This window comes from Nerophis ophidion, linkage group LG06 (assembly GCF_033978795.1).
Source record: "Nerophis ophidion isolate RoL-2023_Sa linkage group LG06, RoL_Noph_v1.0, whole genome shotgun sequence".
Taxonomy (NCBI): Eukaryota; Metazoa; Chordata; class Actinopteri; order Syngnathiformes; family Syngnathidae; genus Nerophis; species Nerophis ophidion.
This window is the reverse complement of record NC_084616.1, coordinates 41,577,515-41,595,624: the sequence shown is the minus strand read 5'-3', so window position 1 is coordinate 41,595,624 and position 18,110 is coordinate 41,577,515. Positions and strand designations below refer to the sequence as shown.

General features: G+C 40.7%; 1 protein-coding gene across 5 annotated transcripts in view; it reads left to right on the top strand.

Moving 5' to 3' along the window:
• Window positions 1-18,110, top strand: part of kazna (kazrin, periplakin interacting protein a) — a 519,865-nt gene that overhangs the window by 406,923 nt on the left and 94,832 nt on the right. The window contains exon 1 of one of the 5 annotated variants that reach the window (XM_061903798.1): window positions 4,369-4,523. The exons of the other annotated variants lie outside the window; for them this stretch is intronic. The gene's annotated coding sequence lies outside the window, so the exon portion shown is untranslated. Of the gene's footprint in view, window positions 1-4,368; window positions 4,524-18,110 lie in introns of those variants that run through there. 5 annotated transcript variants of the gene reach the window in all.

Below are 18,110 nucleotides of genomic sequence, written 5' to 3'. Positions count from 1 at the left end.
TGCTTTTTATTTAAATTCTTATTGTAAAATTTTTCTATTTTGTTTCCATGTATACCCCCATTATTTACTTTTTACTTTTTAAATTGATCTCAACTCTGTACATTGCTGCTGGAATTTCTTTTCCTGAAGGAATCAATAAAGTACTATCTATCCATCCATCTATCTGTCTGTCTGTCTGTCTATCTATCTATCTAAAAAAGGGCTCACTGTGTGCATATTTACATTTATCAACATTTACAAGTAGTAATATCACTGGAGGGCTGGAGGACGAGGCTAGAGAAATATAATACAAGTCTAGAGAAAATGTACACAGACCAGTGTCGGTGCAAGGCTATACGTAAGGTGAGGACAGATCATATCATTAATCAGTAGTGTCGATACCAAAGGCAGTATCAGTTTAGTATTGATACGTGCACGATTGCATCAAATTTTTGTATCTTCAGAAAAGCTGTTATTGTTTACAAATGCCATACAATGGTCCCTGGACACACAAGGTCGTTGAGGTTAAAAAACTAAGTATTTAAATGAGTAGAGAGAGGATAATAGTGTTACCTTTCGGGATGTTTTCCTGCTGGCTCCGCTGTGAACGGGACTCTCGCTGTTGTGTTGGATCCGCTTTGGACTGGACTTTCGCAACTGTCTTGGATCCATTATGGATTGAACTTTCACAGTATCATGTTAGACCCGCTCGACATCCATTGCTTTCGTCCTCTCCAAGGTTCTCATAGTCATCATTGTCACCGACGTCCCACTGGGTGTGAGTTTTCCTTGCCCTTATGTGGGCCTACCGAGGATGTCATAGTGGTTTGTGTTGTGGTTTGTGCAGCCCTTTGAGACACTAGTGATTTAGGGCTATATAAGTAAACATTGATTGATTGACCTTTTGTTTGCTTATGGTGTAATATTGACCTTGTTTTGATCAAACAATTGTATGTAATAAGGAACTAGTTTAAAGATCATGTTGATACTGTTAAACTGTCAGTGGAACTTACCCATTGGTCATCAGTTTCGGCTGATCCCACTCATGATCAGTTTTTGGAAAATTACTTGAAAAAATTTATCAATAACAGTTGCTCGTTACTTTGCCAAAAAAAAACTGAATTACTGACAGAGATACCCTTTAATAAGTGTAATTAATTTATAGGGTATGTATTTATGCCGTTACTTAACAAAAAACCTTCAAAAGTCTGGCATATGTTTCATGAGACCAGAGTTTTGTGCCTTTGAAAGGCAATGCCTGTTGCTCAGTGACGTTTGACGTCAGCGCCCAGACAGAGTAGCATAAGCTCAGCTGTGTTTGTTAGCTCAGACTCGCAGTTTGCAGACGGTCACCGCAGCAAAGGTGAATCTTTTTACTTGATTGTGGTAGCGCTAGTTAATAGAGAGATTGAAAGTGCTTCAAACGCTTTTTTAGGATTGCAGGTTAATCTCTTCAATCATTGATTTGTTGTTCATTATTCCCTCGAAGTACTAGTGTGTACGTGTGCGTATACTTACGAGTGTGTTGTTTGCTGTGTGATGTTGCCTCCCTGGAGTTCTAGTTCATTTTAGTGTGTTGTTGCTTTCATTACTAAAAATTATAACACTAAAGTAGGGGGAACATATTCACTATTAATTAGTTGTATAATAGCATGCAAATTAGTAACATATTGGCTCTTAATTAGTCATTATGAAGTACTTATTAATGCCTTATTCTGCATTGCCTTATTATACAACCCTAACCCTAAACCTAACCCTTTAATTAATTAACTCTAAATTAAGTCTTTGTTACGTACAATATGTTCCGCTATAGTGTCCAAATAACTCTTAATTAAGTCTTTGTTACTTACATACTAAAGTGATACCGTAAAAGTATATTTCCTGAGTTGAAGATGCTGTGTTTGTGACAGTCTTGTGGACTGTAGCAAACCCCATCAATTCAAACGTGCCAATTACAGTATAAAACAAACATACATTTTAATTCAATCAGCTATTCTCAAACCGTGGAACGCGTACCACCAGTGATACGCATGCTCCATCTCGGTCGGGGGTCGGCAACGCCCAGCTTTTGAAAGTGACTCTTTAGCGCCGCCCTAGTGGCACCCTGGAGCTTTTTCAAAAATGGATTATAATGGAAAAGATGAGGGGAAAAAAGAAGTTTTTTTTTAATATGGTTTCTGTAGGAGTACACACATGACACAAGCCTTCCTAATTGTTAGAAATCCTACTGTTTACATGAAAAATGCTTCACTGATGAGAGTATTTTTTGCGCGCTAATTTGTCCTCATTTCGGAAGTCATTGAACGCACCGTAGTTTGTTTGCATGTACAACTTTCTTTGATGCTGCCACAGAAAGACGTGTTTTATGCCACTCCTTTGTCTCATTTTGGCCATCCAACATTTCATGCTGTGCTTGAAAGGTGCGCTTTGTGGATGTTATTGACTTGTGTGGAGTGCAACGCCCGGCTTTCGAGACACAAGTGGCTCTTAAGCGCCGCCCTAGTGGCTCCCTGGAGTTTTTTCGAAAATGTATGAAAAAGGGAAAAGATGAGGAAAAAAATAAGTTTTGTTTTAATATGGGTTCTGTAGGAGTACAAACATGATATAAGCCTTCCTAATTGTTAGAAATCCCACTGTTTACATGAAACATGCTTCACTGATGAGAGTATTTGGCGCGCACCATTTTGTCCTCATTTCGGAAGTCCTTGTACAATTCTCTTTGATGCTGCCACAGAAAGTTGTGTTTTATGCCATTCCTTTGTCTCATTTTGTCCATTCAATGGTTCATGCTGTGCGTGAATCCACAAAGGTGCGCTTTGTTGATGTTATTGACTTGTTGGAGAGCTAATCATATATATATTTGGTCACTCCATGTCTGCAAGCTAACATGCTATGTATGCTAGCGGTATGCACATAATGCATCATTATGCCTCGTATTTTAGGTATAGTTAAGGTCATTTTATTTGCAGTTTCCGTTTCCTTCAATTTGAACACACACATCTTTACCTTTGGCCAGTCTAAGCCAGTAATTTACAGGAGTTATCTATCTCACCCTCTGAAAAGCCTCTGTTTTAGTAATGTTTTCCAATGTTGTAAAAAAGTGTGTAGAATAAATATTACATTTCAACATTTCTGTCAACAAAGATTTGCATCAGCCTGCGACACAGTCATTTTGATAGTAGGCTAATATAGCTAATACAGACACTTAGGTCATTTGTTGCCTTCATTATAACACTTATATTAGGCTTTTCATTTTTTGAGGCTCCAGACAGATTAGTTTTTTGGATTTTTGGTCCAATATGGCTCTTTCAACATTTTGGGTTGCAGACCCCAGATTTAGAGGGTACGTCAAATAATTACTTGATTAAAGTACAGTGTTTTATTTTCCTATATTCAAACACAGTGTTTCTGTTCTGACTGTACTTAATGTTACAGTGGCCAAACATATTAAATATATGTGTTAAATAAAACCTCTACCTTGTTTTTAATTAATACTTAGGCCTACTACGCTTCTGTTTTTAACCTTGGTCAATATGGTGGTACATGGAGAGTCACATTTTTTCTGGGGCGGTACTTGGTGAAACCCTGAATTAGATTAATCGTTACTAGTAAAGTAACAATGTTATCATTTAACGTCGTTATTGAGACCATACCCCTATTTTCACCCACTCGTGTTAGCGTTACTAGAGCCTAGTGTCCTGGGCATGAAGTTAAAGTGCACCTGGCAGTGGAGACTCCTCTATGGGGTCTTGGAGCACTAGGAGGTTAACCCCTTTACTACCGTAACCCCAGGTGGCCCTTGGCAAAGGCCTAGTACCTGACTGCCCCTTAGCCAGGGATACAGTGAAGACCTCAATGGCGGAGCAGGCGGAAGATGGTAGACTTAAGAACTACCGATGGTGGAAAAGGCTGCAGCAGAAAAGGGTCCCCAGTCGTCTTGGACTCCATGCCACTGGACCCTGACCCAATTCTGTCAGGGATCGTGTGGTGACTGTCTGTGCACCAGTCTCCCCACGTTAAACAAAGTCATCCGCAGGCATCCTCCATAAAGGGATACACCCCTACCAGGAGGATTGTCATACTCGTTCGAGGGACCGCTGATGATGACTAGAGCTAAACAAATTAATGTGCCAATAGATGACAAAATAGTGTTTTCCGCTCATGTTGTCATTGAAATCTACTCATTATTAGCAGTTTTTCTAAACACTTTGTTGGCCGAGGGGATGAAGTCAAAACAGCTGTCAGGCGTGCCGCAGTGCACACATTCCCACTCACCTGTCTGCAAGTGGACACCTGAGCTTGGCTCCGCCCACATGTGTGCCAGTGGATGTGTGTGTTTGGGTAGTGTAGGAGGGGGAGGGGCCCGGTGCATGGTATCACAGAAGTGAACAGGTACACTATAGTGGAAACCACACAGCAGCAGGATACGCTTCATTGAGTCAGAGAGAATACTTGGACGACGACAGCAGTTCTTGCCGGCTGTTAAGGAAATAAAAAAGGGAGTTTGTGGATTGCCAAAGGCCTCGGCAGACAGGCGAAGTCTGGTAAGGGGAAATGCCGCCGCGTTAAAAGAGAGCATGAAGGTACTTTAGGTACTCTCGTCAAGGTTTTGCAGGGCAAATGTAGACATAGTTGATCGTCATTTGGGAATGAATGTCACTCATGTATCCACACGGGCTTTATCTAACGATGAGTGGACCATTCAGTCGTCAGTTGAGCCGTTGAGGGACTTAAACCCGGTCTTACATCAGTGCAGCTCTTTTTTTAGTGTGTGCTGGCAGTTAATGTGGAGCTCCAACCTTTGACCCGCACATTCAAATCACTGAAGAGCACAGATTCCCCTAACAGTTTAGTTTTTTTTTTGTGTGTGTTCAAGGTTTTTTTGTCATGGAGGTCACGCTGTAGAATTGTGTAAAGCAAAGTTTGTCCTCAACCAACATGTTTTTTTATGGCCCCCGAGTCCCTGGACTGTGTTTTTATTGTAAACACGCTGCCTGCTGGTTTGCATTCAAACTATTAGTTACAGCTGGTCTTTTTCACAAAGATGAAATGTTTTCCCTTGTTTGTTTTCTTGTTAATTTTAATACAGTATACTGGTTGTACAGTCAGGGTCAAAAGTTTACATAGACTTGTGAAGAACATAATGTCATGGCTGTCTTGAGTTTCCAAAAATGTCTACAACTCTTATTTTTTTGGTGATAGACACATATTTGTCACAAAAAAACATTTGCAATGTTTGGTTCTTTTATGAATTTATTATGGGTCTACTGAAAATGTGACCAAATCTGCTGGGTCAAAAGTATACATACAGCAACATACATGATCAATTTGGTGATGTCGAAAAGTTACAATAAAATCAAATTAGCTTCATGGCATGGCCTCTTAACTTCATGTGAGTGATTATGATTGACAGCACCTGTTGACTTCTCTGAGCCCATTTAAATAGGGTCATTAGACTCGGTTACGGAAAGTCAAAGGAACTCAGCACAGATCTGGAAAAAACGAGTCATTGACTTGAACAAGTCAGGAAAGTCCCTCGGATCCATTTCAAAGTTTAAGGACTGTGCAACTGTGCCGACAATTGTTCGTAAGTATAAAGTGCATGGCACAGTTTTGTCACTGCCACGATCAGGAACAAAGCGCAAGCTATCACCTGCTGCTGAGAGAAAATTGGTCAAGATAATCAAGAGTCAACCAAGAACCACCAAAAAGCAGGTCTGCAATGAATTGGAAGCTGCTGGAACACAGGTGTCAGTGTCCACAGTCTTGCGTGTTTTGCATCGCCATGGACTGAGAGGTTACCGTGCAAGGAGGAAGCCCTTGCTCCATAAGCGACACGTTAAGGCTTGTCTGAAGTTTGCTGCTGATCACATGGACAAAGATAATACCTTCTGGAGGAAAGTTCTGTGGTCAGATTAAACAAAAATTGAGCTGTTTGGCCACAATACCCAGCATTATGTTTGGAGGAGAAAAGGTGTGGCCTTTAATCCCAGGGAACATCACACCTACCGTCAAGCATGGTGGTGGTAGCATTATGCTGTGGGCCTGTTTTTCTGCCAATAAAACTGGTGCTTTACAGAGAGTAAATGGGAAAATGAAAAAGGAGGATTTCTTCCATATTCTTTAAGACAACCTAAAATCATCAGGCTGTGGGTTGGGTCTTGGGCGCAGTTGGGTGTTCCAAAAGGACAATAATCCAAACACTCGTCAAAGGTGGTAAAATGAGCACTAAATCAGGCTAGAATGAAGGTTTTAGAATGACCTTCCCAAAGTCCTGACTTAAACGTGTGGACAATGCTGAAGAAAGAAGTACATGTCAGAAAACTGACAAATTTAGCTGAACTGCAACAATTTTGTCAATAGGAGTGGTCCAAATATTAACCAGAAGCTTGCCAGAAGCTTGTGGATGGCTACCAAAAGCGCCTTATTGCAGTGAAACTTGCCAAGGGACATGTCACCAAATATTAACATTGCTGTATGTATACTTTTGACCCAGCAGATTTGCTCACATTTTCAGTAGACCCATAATACATTCATAAAAGAACCAAACTTTAGGAATGTTTTTTGTGACCAACAAGTATGTGCCCCAATCACTCTATCACAAAAAAAAAAATAAAGTTGTAAAAATTATTGGAAACTCAAGACAGCCATGACATTGTTTTTTACAAGTGTATGTAAACTTTAGACCACCACTGTATATAGTGGAGCTCCATAAAACTGCTTGTACAGCAGTATTTGTGTAAGGACACCAAACCTCCTGCAGCACAAAAACTGGACAGTTGCATTGTATTTTTCTTTGGCAAGACCTCCTATCTTGACCCTGAGGTGTGGCTGTGACACCAAAGGTACTTTTTTTTTTTTTGCTAAACAAACACCTGCAGCCTACGAATGTCTGTCTTTGAATAACCACTCCAAGTGTGGTAACACGTTGGCAATTGTGCACGGTTACTCAGATTTCCCTGATAGCATCTGTGTATTCTGCTTAAGTCAACTGTTAGGCTTTTGCAATATAAAAGTGAAAGACATATAGCAGCAGATTACGGACTAATGTAAAAAGTTCTGATCTGCTTTGCTGCAAAGTAAGGTTGTACGGTATACCGGTACTGGTATAGTATCGCGCTACTAATGAATCAAAAACGCTACTAAACTCTGTTTGAAAAGTACCGGTTCCCGGGCATGACGGCAAGTTATCTTGTCATGACATTGCTGGTTTACGAGCAAAGGAGCATGTTCGGCAGCGCACAATCATGGAGTACTTACAAGCAGACAAAGTGTGTAGACAGAAAAGGGAGAACGGACGCATTTTGGTCTAAAAACTAACAATAAAGGTGAAGTTATAACACTGAAACGCCCTCAGGAAGAGGTGCAGTCTGCAGTGTTTTAGCTACTTTTAAATCACTAATCCTCGCCTCCATGGCAACAAATAAAGTCAATTTCTTACAAGTATCATCCCTGCAGGACGTGGAATAGTTAAACATGCTTCACTACACAATGTAGGATGATACAATAGCTAACAGCTTACAGCAAGCTAGCACCCTGAATGTAACCTACTCAGTGGCCTAGTGGTTAGAGTGTCCGCTCTGAGATTGGTAGGTTGTGAGTTCAAACCCCGGCTGAGTCCTACCAAAGACTATAAAAATGGGACTCATTACCTCCCTGCTTGGCACTCAGCATCAAGGGTTGGAATTTGGGGGTTAAATCACCATAAATGATTCCCGGGCGCGGCACCGCTGCTGCTCACTGCTCCCCTCCCCTCCCAGGGGGTGATCAAGGGTGATGGGTCAAATGCAGAGAATAATTTCGCCACACCAAGAGTGTGTGTGACAATCATTGGTACTTTAACTTTTAAACAAAAATGCCATGGGTAGATCTATGGCCAGTCAAAATAATCCCCATCTTTAATGACATCAAGTTTCTAAAAATCATGTTGTGGTTTTTTTGTTGAATCCCAGAAAGACTGCGGTTTAAAGTTTAATCCTGGCTTTGTAGATACACTGAGACTAAATCTAAACTGACCTGGCCCCATTCAGCAACCGTTCTTAAGAACAAATGTTGTTCTTAGGCCCACTCACGAAGTTTTTAAGGACATTTTTGTATTCACCAATGTTTTCGTAGGTACGAACAAAATCTACAGGTGCTATGATATGCATATTAGAATAATAAGGCTGTGTTTATATGCAAATTATGATAGACACACGCGTTAACCATTTGGCTTTCAGAAACTTAAGAACAGGGACGGGGACGTGTGGCACGGTTGGGAGAGTAGCTGTGCCAGCAACCTGAGGGTTCCTGGTTCGATCCTCGTTACGTCCGTTTTGTCCTTGAGCAAGACACCTCACCCTTGCTCCTGACGGGTCGTGGTTGGGGCCTTGCGTGGCAGCTCCCGCCATCAGTGTGTGAATGTGTGTGTGAATGGGTGAATTTGGAAATAGTGTCAAAGTGCTTTGAGTACCTTGAAGGTAGAAAAGCGCTATATAAGTATAACCCATTTACCATTTAACAGCAGGTGGGAACAATTTGGCCGTTTAAGAACACATCATGGATTTGAATGGACTCTTTTAGGAAATCACTTAGGAAGAAAGATCAGAGGAACATTTCGGAATTTACTGCTGAATGGGGCCCATTGTGTTTTTGAAGCTGCACCAATTTCCTCCGAATTTTCAACAAACTTGAAGTGTTTTGTCCAGAGGATTATTTGCGATTTGTACGTAATCAGAATGTGAATTCTATTTTTGGCCAAAGCAAAACAAAGAAAACAACCTGGAGCTTGTTATGTACGTGAGGGGTGGACGGAGACGACAACACAAGGAAGCTCAGGTTACCGGGTTTATTGTAATCTTTGATGAGTGTGTGGGAGGTGTATGCTACTCTATGTATTTGTTGCAGGACTATGCCTTATTTTAAACATGGGAATGTTACCAGGTGATGTTGTACGTGCGTGTTGGATGAATCATCCAACAGTCCAAAAGGGCGAGACAAGAAGGGTGTCGGTAGGCAGGCAGGTGGTCGAGGGCAGGAGAGAAGTGACAAGGTCTGTGTCCAAGCGAGGGTCGAGTATCGAGGGAGGCAGTCCAAAGTCCGGAGGGAGGTTGAGCCACAGAACTCGAGCACACGGAACAAGGTGGGTACAGCAGAAAAAAACAAGGAACATGAGACGAGAGAACAAGGAGGTTGAGAAGAGAGATAGCGAGTACAACAGGAGGAAAACCAGAGACGTAATGCTTACTGCAATGAGTTAACGACGTTCCGGGGTATGCTCCAAGGGTCCACTGGTCTTTATGCTGCCCACCTGAATAATCCCCAGGTGCGCTGATTGTAGATATTCTGCAGAAGCGTCGTTGCGCGGGCGTTTCCTGGCATACTGCCATTCTGAGTGCTGGAAGAACTAGTTGCGGGAGAATTGCGGGTTCAAGACCGCGCTGTAACAGAGCTGTCTTTATTTTTAAGTTATTATGCCATGATTTTACCATTTTACCCACTTGGGTAAAATGGTAAACCAGGGTTTGACAGCCCTGGTTTGAAGTGACCAGTCAAACAGTAGAAGAGCTGTTATTAAATGAGTAAGAGATACAGACATCGCCAGCACAAAAAGTGTTTTGTGGCACTCTTTTGACGACTCATGATGCTGTCAGCATTGCAGTGTTGGCAGCATAGTTGCGGTAATTTTCCTCATTTTGCGACAGTGCTGCAGGTGAATGCAAGAAGCTCCCTGGGGCGTTCTCACACTGTGGCAAAACTTAATTCGAAATGAAAGCAGCATCATCGCTGGTCAAGTAACTCACATAATCTGGAGTGAGACTGATCTCATTTCCCAGAGACGGAGTACGCAAACAGAGAGCTAACTGCTGCATTGTCAGAGAAATGCCGAACCCCCTTTGGTTTACCTGTGTGAAATAATCTTTCTCACCGCATAATAGGATTAATCTGTTGGAAATGGTCCGTTTTGCCGAATGGATTTGACTCACTGCGGCGACATCTTGTAGCTAAAGAGACAAATGGGTTTATTGTTCTTGCGGCTTTAAAAAAAAAAAAAAGTGTGTCGTGGACTCAAACTCACTCTGAAAATTGCATTTTAATGCAACGGATGTGGAGGATGATGTCACTTAATGAAACATTGAGAAGGAAGCGTTTAGAATGAATGCAACATCTAGTTGAATAATCTGGTTACATGTTTGATAAGCAAATGGAAACCATTTCCTAACAGCGACGTAGCGTAAATAAAGCAGGACTATTGCCTGGCCTGATGCAATAGTTTGTATCCATGTTTAGTAGCTGAGGAACCTCAAAGCATCCTTAACTACCTTTTCAAATCACCATTCTCTCATCAATGGCCCATTATTGTGTTACTAATTAACCCTAAAATAAGCAAAGCATTGGTAGAATTGCGGCGATAAGGAGGTCACGTACCGCAGGAGGCTAAATACCTGCCTGCATCTACATTGCCACATCTGTGGAGGGAAAACTTAATCTGTCTGGAACACAGATACTAAAAAGGCTTCCATGCAAACTGAATCTCTCCAAACACAAAAATTGTTAAATACTGTATTTTTCGGACCATAAGTCGCAATTTTTTTCATAGTTTGGCCGTGGGTGCGACTTATACTCAGGAGCGACTTATGTGTGAAATTATTAACCCATTACCGTAAAATATCTAATAATATTATTTAGCTCATTCACGTAAGAGACGAGACGTATAAGATTTCATGGGATTTAGCAATTAGGAGTGACAGATTGTTTGGTAAACGTATAGCATGTTCTATATGTTATAGTTATTTGAATGACTCTTACCATAATATGTTACGTTAACATACCAGGCACCTTCTCAGTTGGTTATTTATGCGTCATATAACGTACACTTATTCAGCCTGTTGTTCACTATTCTTTATTTATTTGAAATTGCCTTTCAAATGTCTAGTCTTGGTGTTGGGTTTTATCAAATAAATGTCCCCCAAAAGTGCAATTTATACTCCAGTGCGACTTATATATGTTTTTTTCCTTCTATATTATGCATTTTCGGCAGGTACAGCTTATACTCCGGAGCGATTTATACTCCGAAAAATATGGTAATTGTGTTTAGTCCCTTGTGTAGATTAAATTTGAGCCTCTAAGAATTAGCGGTGAACTCTTGATCCATTAATGCTTTTTAAATACTTACAATTAGAGATGTCCGATATTGGCTTTTTTGCCGATATTCCGATATTGTCCAACTCTTAATTACCGATACCGATATATACAGTGGTGGAATTAACACATTATTATGCCTATTTTTGTTGTGATGCCCCGCTGGATACATTAAACAATGTAACAAGGTTTTCCAAAATAAATCAACTCAAATTATGGGAAAAAAGGTGCCAACATGGCACTGCCATATTTATTATTGAAGTCACAAAGTGCAATATTTTTTTTTAACATGCCTCAAAACAGCAACTTGGAATTTGGGATATGCTCTCCCTGAGAGAGCATGAGGAGGTTGAGGTGGTGGAGTTGAGGTGGGAGGTAGGGGTAACAGGGGGTGTATATTGTAGAGTCCAGAAAGAGTTAGTTCTGCAAGGGATTCTGGGTATTTGTTCTGTTGTGTTTATGTTGTGTTACGGTGCGGATGTTCTCCTGAAATGTGTTTGTTATTCCTGTTTGGTGTGGGTTCACAGTGTGGGGCATATTTGTAACAGTGTTAAAGTTGTTTATACAGCCACCCTTAGTGTGACCTGTATGGCTGTTGACCAAGTATGCTTTGCATTCTCTTGTGTGTGTGAAAAGTCATAGATATTATGTGATTGGGACGACACGCAAAGGCATTGACTTTAAGGTTTATTTATCTGTACTTCTCCCTACGCCTGTGTACCGCTACCCGTACAGCGTCGTTTTAAAAAGTGGTAAATTTTACTTTTTGAAACCGATAATTTCTGATACAACATTTTCAAGCATTCATCGGCCGATAATATTGATAATAAAATCTACTTACAATGTATTTTTCATGTACATTCTAATAACAGCAGTACCATCCATCCATCCATCCATTTTCTACCGCTTATTCCCTTTCGGGGTCGCGGGGGGCGCTGGCGCCTATCTCAGCTACAATCGGGCGGAAGGCGGGGTACACCCTGGACAAGTCGCCAGCTCATCGCAGGGCCAACACAGATAGACAGACAACATTCACACTCACATTCACACACTAGGGCCAATTTAGTGTTGCCAATAAACCTATCCCCAGGTGCATGTCTTTGGAAGTGGGAGGAAGCCGGAGTACCCGGAGGGAACCCACGCATTCACGGGGAGAACATGCAAACTCCACACAGAAAGATCCCGAGCCTGGATTTGAACCCAGGACTGCAGGACCTTCGTATTGTGAGGCAGACGCACTAACCCCTCTCCCACCGTGAAGCCCTATCACATTCCAATTACAATCAACTGAATAGAAGAAAGAGTGAAGCCAAAATAATTATTTTTTTAAAATGCAAACTAGAGTTTGCATGTTCTCCCCGTGACTGCGTGGTTTCCCTCTGGGCACTCCAGCTTCCAAAGACATGCACCTGGGGATAGGTTGATTGGCAACACTAAATTGGCCCTAGTGTGTGAATGTGAGGGTGAATGTTGTCTGTCTATATGTGTTGGCCCTGCTATGAGGTGGCGACTTGGGAATTGGGTCAGTGCTGGTTGATTCGGCATTTCGTTGTTTGATGTTGACATATGGAGTTTCATGCACTCTTCATTCTCTAGCGGGTGACTTTTCAAATGATGCTACGTATTAGTAGTGCTGCTACATTTCGTAGCAACGCTTTTGCCGCATACCTGACATATTACAGTTGTCTGTTCAACATATTCCGCTTGCAGCCAAACCACCGCCAGACGATGGACCCTGTGCTGTTTTTCTTGAGAATTAATCATTCCTCCATTTGTTACCAGATTCACAACTTTCTTTCTCTTGTATTACCACTCGCACCGGTCCGCTAGCCCCACCTGCCACAGCTAACTTTACCCATGCCGCTACCTCTCTGCGTTTGACGAGGGCGTATGACGCTGCACGCGCGACAATATGTGGCGCATGTAAGAAAATGTGCTTGTTTTATGTCTCTGTGAAAAGGAAAGACAAGAAAGAGTGAGAAAAATGTGTAGAGTAATGCCCACAGCTAAAAGCAACTGCGTGAGAACGTAAACTCTATACTCACGATATAGTCATTTTCGACATCGAACAGAAACAAACCCGCGATGTATCGAGTATGTTCGATATATTTTCAGGTACATGGTTTATTATTTGGAATACTAAATACAAAAATAAACAAACTAAGGGCGCTCACAAAGAGGTACAAAACTTGGCTACAAAAATACAAACAGGAAAACAAAACAACTGCTCGATGGCATGAAAGACAATGAACTAAACTTAAACTTGCACTGTGGCAGAACTATGAATAACTAACACAAAAACACTTACTGTGACCGGTACAAGGGGCATGGATAGCAAGGTATCCGAGGGTGCGTGAAGGCATGAAGGTATGAGGGCAGAATGCAATGAAAGTTAATGTTCCCAGACTGATGGACAGAAAGAAAATGACTTAAGTAGTGGCTGTGATAATTAGGATCAGGTGCGGGACTGAGGGGAGGGGCGTGACTAGGAGGGCAAGGTGAAAACTAATAGGTTGGCATGGAAACAAACAAAACCAGGAAGTGCAAAACGTGACTGAATGTCCAAAATCAAAACAGAACATGACAAAACAAAACATGATCCATAGGTGTGACAAATACGAATCAAAATACATCATTGTCGTTCTGCATCTCAATCGTTAATGATAACAATAATGGATTTGATGTAGACAGCGTTTTTCTAGACACAAAAAGCGTTTTACAGAGAAGTAACACACCCATCACTCATTCAGTCCAAATTCACAAATTGATGGTGGTAAGCTACATTTATAGCCACCGGTGCTCTCTGACCACCATCAAGCATTCATACACATTCATTCACCAGTGTGAGCGGCACTGGGAGCAAGGTGGGTGAAGTGCCTTGCCCAAGGACGCAACAGCCGTGACTAGAGCGGCGAAAGCAGGAATCGAAATTACAACCCTGGAGTTGCTGGCAGGGCCGTTCTACCCTCTGAGCTATGCCATTAAGTCTCCCCCTGTCTTTAAAAACTAGTGACACCTATTTTTCTAACTTTAATCCAGGGTTCTTGAAGGCACCACAGTTGTGTGCAATGAGATGCACAAGTAAAACTTATGCATATGCTGATACAGATAGTTTTGAATTACCTTTCTTCTAACACCTCTTCTTGTTCCAAAATGCTCATGTTGTGTGTAAATAATCAAATGCGAGCTTTGATGACTTTATGATGTCTGTGTTGAATTAAACATTCCATTCTAGGTTTACCGCTATCAAACATGGAAGAAACCATTTTGTATTTTTCAGAGGGCGTATGGGTAGCTTTACACCAGGGGTCGGCAGCCCAAAATGTTTAAAAAGCCATATTGGACCAAAAGTCCAAAAAACAAATCTGTCTGGAGCTGCAAAAAATTAAAAGCCGTATATAAGTCACAGGATGTAAGTGTCTATATTAGCTGTATTAGCCTAGTATTAAAATGACTTTAAAAGTCTTATATAAGTGTTATAATGAAGGCAACACATGATGTAAGTGTCTATAATAGCTATATTAGCCTACTATCAAAATGACTATGTGTTGCAGAAATGTGACAGAAATGTTGAAATTGTATATTTATTCTACACATTTTACAGCATTAGAAACCATTAGCAATTCACAAGTTACTCAGAAGGTGAGATAATTCCTGGAAATGACTGGCTTTTAATGGCCAAATGTATATAGATGTGTGTCCAAGTTAAAGGAAATGGCAGGCTGTCTTTTTTTAATAGATTTATTACAATCTTTGGCAAGCTAGGTAGTGTTTAATGTGGTCTGGAACAACATGGCACACTAACAACTGAAACACAGCCAATATTGCATAAAGATAATGTGTTATGAGACATGCAAAACTGAATTATATACAAATAAGGTTATAAGTAAAGGATATTAAATGAGCTTAAATATACCTACAAATGAAGCATAACAGCATGAAACTTTTGGTGGACAAAATGAGGCAAAGAAGGAGTGGAATATTTTGCATGTAAACAAACTGTTGCGTCACAGTCCACACTATGGTGAGTTCAATAACTGCCAAAATTAGTAGGACAAAATGTTGTTCACCACATACTCTCATCAGTGAACCATACACACAGACATGTTAAACAGTGGACTTTCTAACAATTGGCAAGGTTTGTGTCACTCTTTTCCTCAAACAAAAAAGCAAACAAAAAATATATTTTTACCCCGTCTTTTTCCATTTTCAACCCTTTTTTTTGAATAAGTTAATCTTTTTCATAGTATTCTCATTTCGGTGACCTACTCAGTGGCCTAGTGGTTAGGGTGTCCGACCTGAGATTGGTAGGTTGTGAGTTCAAATCCCGGCCGAGTCATACCAAAGACTATAAAAATGGGACTCATTGCCTCCCTGCTTGGCACTCAGCATCAAGGGTTGGAATTGGGGGTTAAATCATCATAAATGATTACCGGGCGCTGCCCACTGCTCCCCTCACCTCCGTGAGGGTGATCAAGGGTGATGGGTCAAATGCAGAGGACAAAGTTCACCACACCTAGTGTGTGTGTGACAATCATTGGTACTTTAACTTTAACTTTGCTGACCCCCGGCTAAATGGTCTTTTGGTTTGAATTGCATTTTTTAAATAAATTAACCTTTTTCATAGTATTCTCATTTCTGAAATATTTAACCTGACATGTGTATAACCATATGTTTCTTTTGCCACTATCCTATAAATGGATATCATAGGATAAACATGTTATTGTATGGTTGCTGACCCCTGCTATAGACATTCTTAATTTGATTCAAGCAATCTTATTATTGCATTTTCACAGGTTTTTTTAATTTTATATCACCTTTTATGTTGTACAGCTTAATTATTGAAATGACAAATGCAAACTTTACAAAAATCCAGGGGCTCTGCTGTACATCCAGCTCCTGTTCAACATCCCCACCTACAACTCCACTTCCACACCTCGTCTGTATATGGACACAGAATGAAGGTGATTCTCGCCAAAACCACGAAAAACAATTTCTTCCATTTCCTTAATATATTCCTGAGGCCGTTTCTATGTTATTATCTGCCATCCGCAGCGATGGCAGATGCAGACATTACAGATGATATCAACTGCAGCCACAAGGCCGACGCATGAGGAGATTGTTGTGGAATGTGAAGATTAGAGCCTATCTTTCTCTCTGATCACTCCTCTGCTCATGGTGGAGTTGAGTGCCACTTTAACCTCACTCTCACCGAAGTTCAGCCGTCATGCGCTGCGGAGGACTTGAGGCATGAAATGGTCTTTTGCCAGCATGTGGATGTCAGAAGGAGCGGGGATAGTAGACCTCTTGATCCACGCTGCCTGGAGTGAGGGAGTCATACACTGATCAACGTTGTCATTTTCAAGCATGTTGGTGTGGAGAAGCATTGCATTCTTTTACATTCACATTGACTGCTATTTGCGGCAAAGACTGCAGGATGGTTGGTAAGGTTACTTAAAATAAATGTTCTTCTAGTAGAATTCCCCTTAACATGTTCACTTCATTTTTAAGCATGTGATATTTTTAAACAATGTTCTGGCCACAGCAATATTAGTTGTTTTTTTTTAAATATTTATGCCTAAGGGATATAGATTATCCTAAGGGAACTCTCCTAAAGGAATCAATAAAGTACAATCTATCTATCTATCTATCTATCTATCTATCTATCTATCTATCTCTATATAAAATTAAGTTTTTGCCGTAAATAACCATGTTTTCCATTGAAAAGTGCAATTACAAATTCGGTTCTTGGTCAAAATTTAAAACAAAAAAACAAAAAACAAAAAAAAAAAAAAAAAAAACATAAAATAATATATATATATGTATATATATATATATATATATATATATATATATATAAATATATATATATATATCCATCAATCCATTTTCTACCGCTTATTCCCTTTAGGGGTCGGGGGGGGGGGGGGGGGGCATGCTGGCGCCTATCTCAGCTTCAATCGGTATACATACATATATATATATATATATATATATATATATATATATATATGTCTTGATTAGATTATCCAGAGAATAGTGCTCGATACCGTGGTAGAGCGCAATATGTAGGTGTGCGAAAAATCACAAGACTACTTCATCTCTACAGAACTGTTTCATGAGGGGTTCCCTCAATCATCAGGAGATTTTAATGGAAGCATTCACATACAATGGTTTATATAGGGCACAGAGTGGGTGGGTACAAGCAGGCGTAGGGTGTGGTGATTGGCTCATGTGTTACCTAGGAGGCGTTTCCGTCTGTGGCGGCATGTTGAAATGATTTCACTGCGCTTGTTGAGGGATGATAGATCTGGATGATGTATAATAAACAGTTTCTCTTTTAAGCATAGGTTGCATATTTTATTACCGCTGTTGTAAGGTGTGCTGATGCAAGAATTTGCCATGTTATTGAATATAAAAGTAGCAAATTGGTTTAGAATAAGCTATTCTGCAAATACCGTATCTATTCATCCTATGTACTTTGCTTTTCATCACTGTCTTCAGTAATGCAAAATATCATCTTGATTTCTGTGATGAGAAGCCCCAGAGGCAAGTTGTGCTTTATTTCTTCCAAATATATTTTCCCCACCTTTTCTCATTTTCATCAGCCGTGACCCTGTCTTTCCCCGGAGGCGACGCGGGGAGATTGTGCTGCTCATGAGAATTGACTAGCTAATCCTGAGCCAAGCACCCGCAGACCCTCTCTGAAGGCTGCCTCCATCACTCACACTACTATCGTCATGAACTGCTGATTAATTTGCTATCAGTGGTCCTAACAGGCGTGTGTGTGTGTGTGTGTGTGTGTGTGTGTGCGTGTGTGTGTGTGTATGAATGAGTGAGACGGACACCCCATCCCACGTTTATTAATGCTCGCAGCATCAGGATTTATTCTCACAGGAAACTCATCGTTTTGCAGTTTTTTTGTAAAACTGTCATAAATAAAAAAAAGTGTACTATATGGATTATACTGCAGGAGTAATAGTTTTAGATGGAGGAAAGTGCACTTCCGG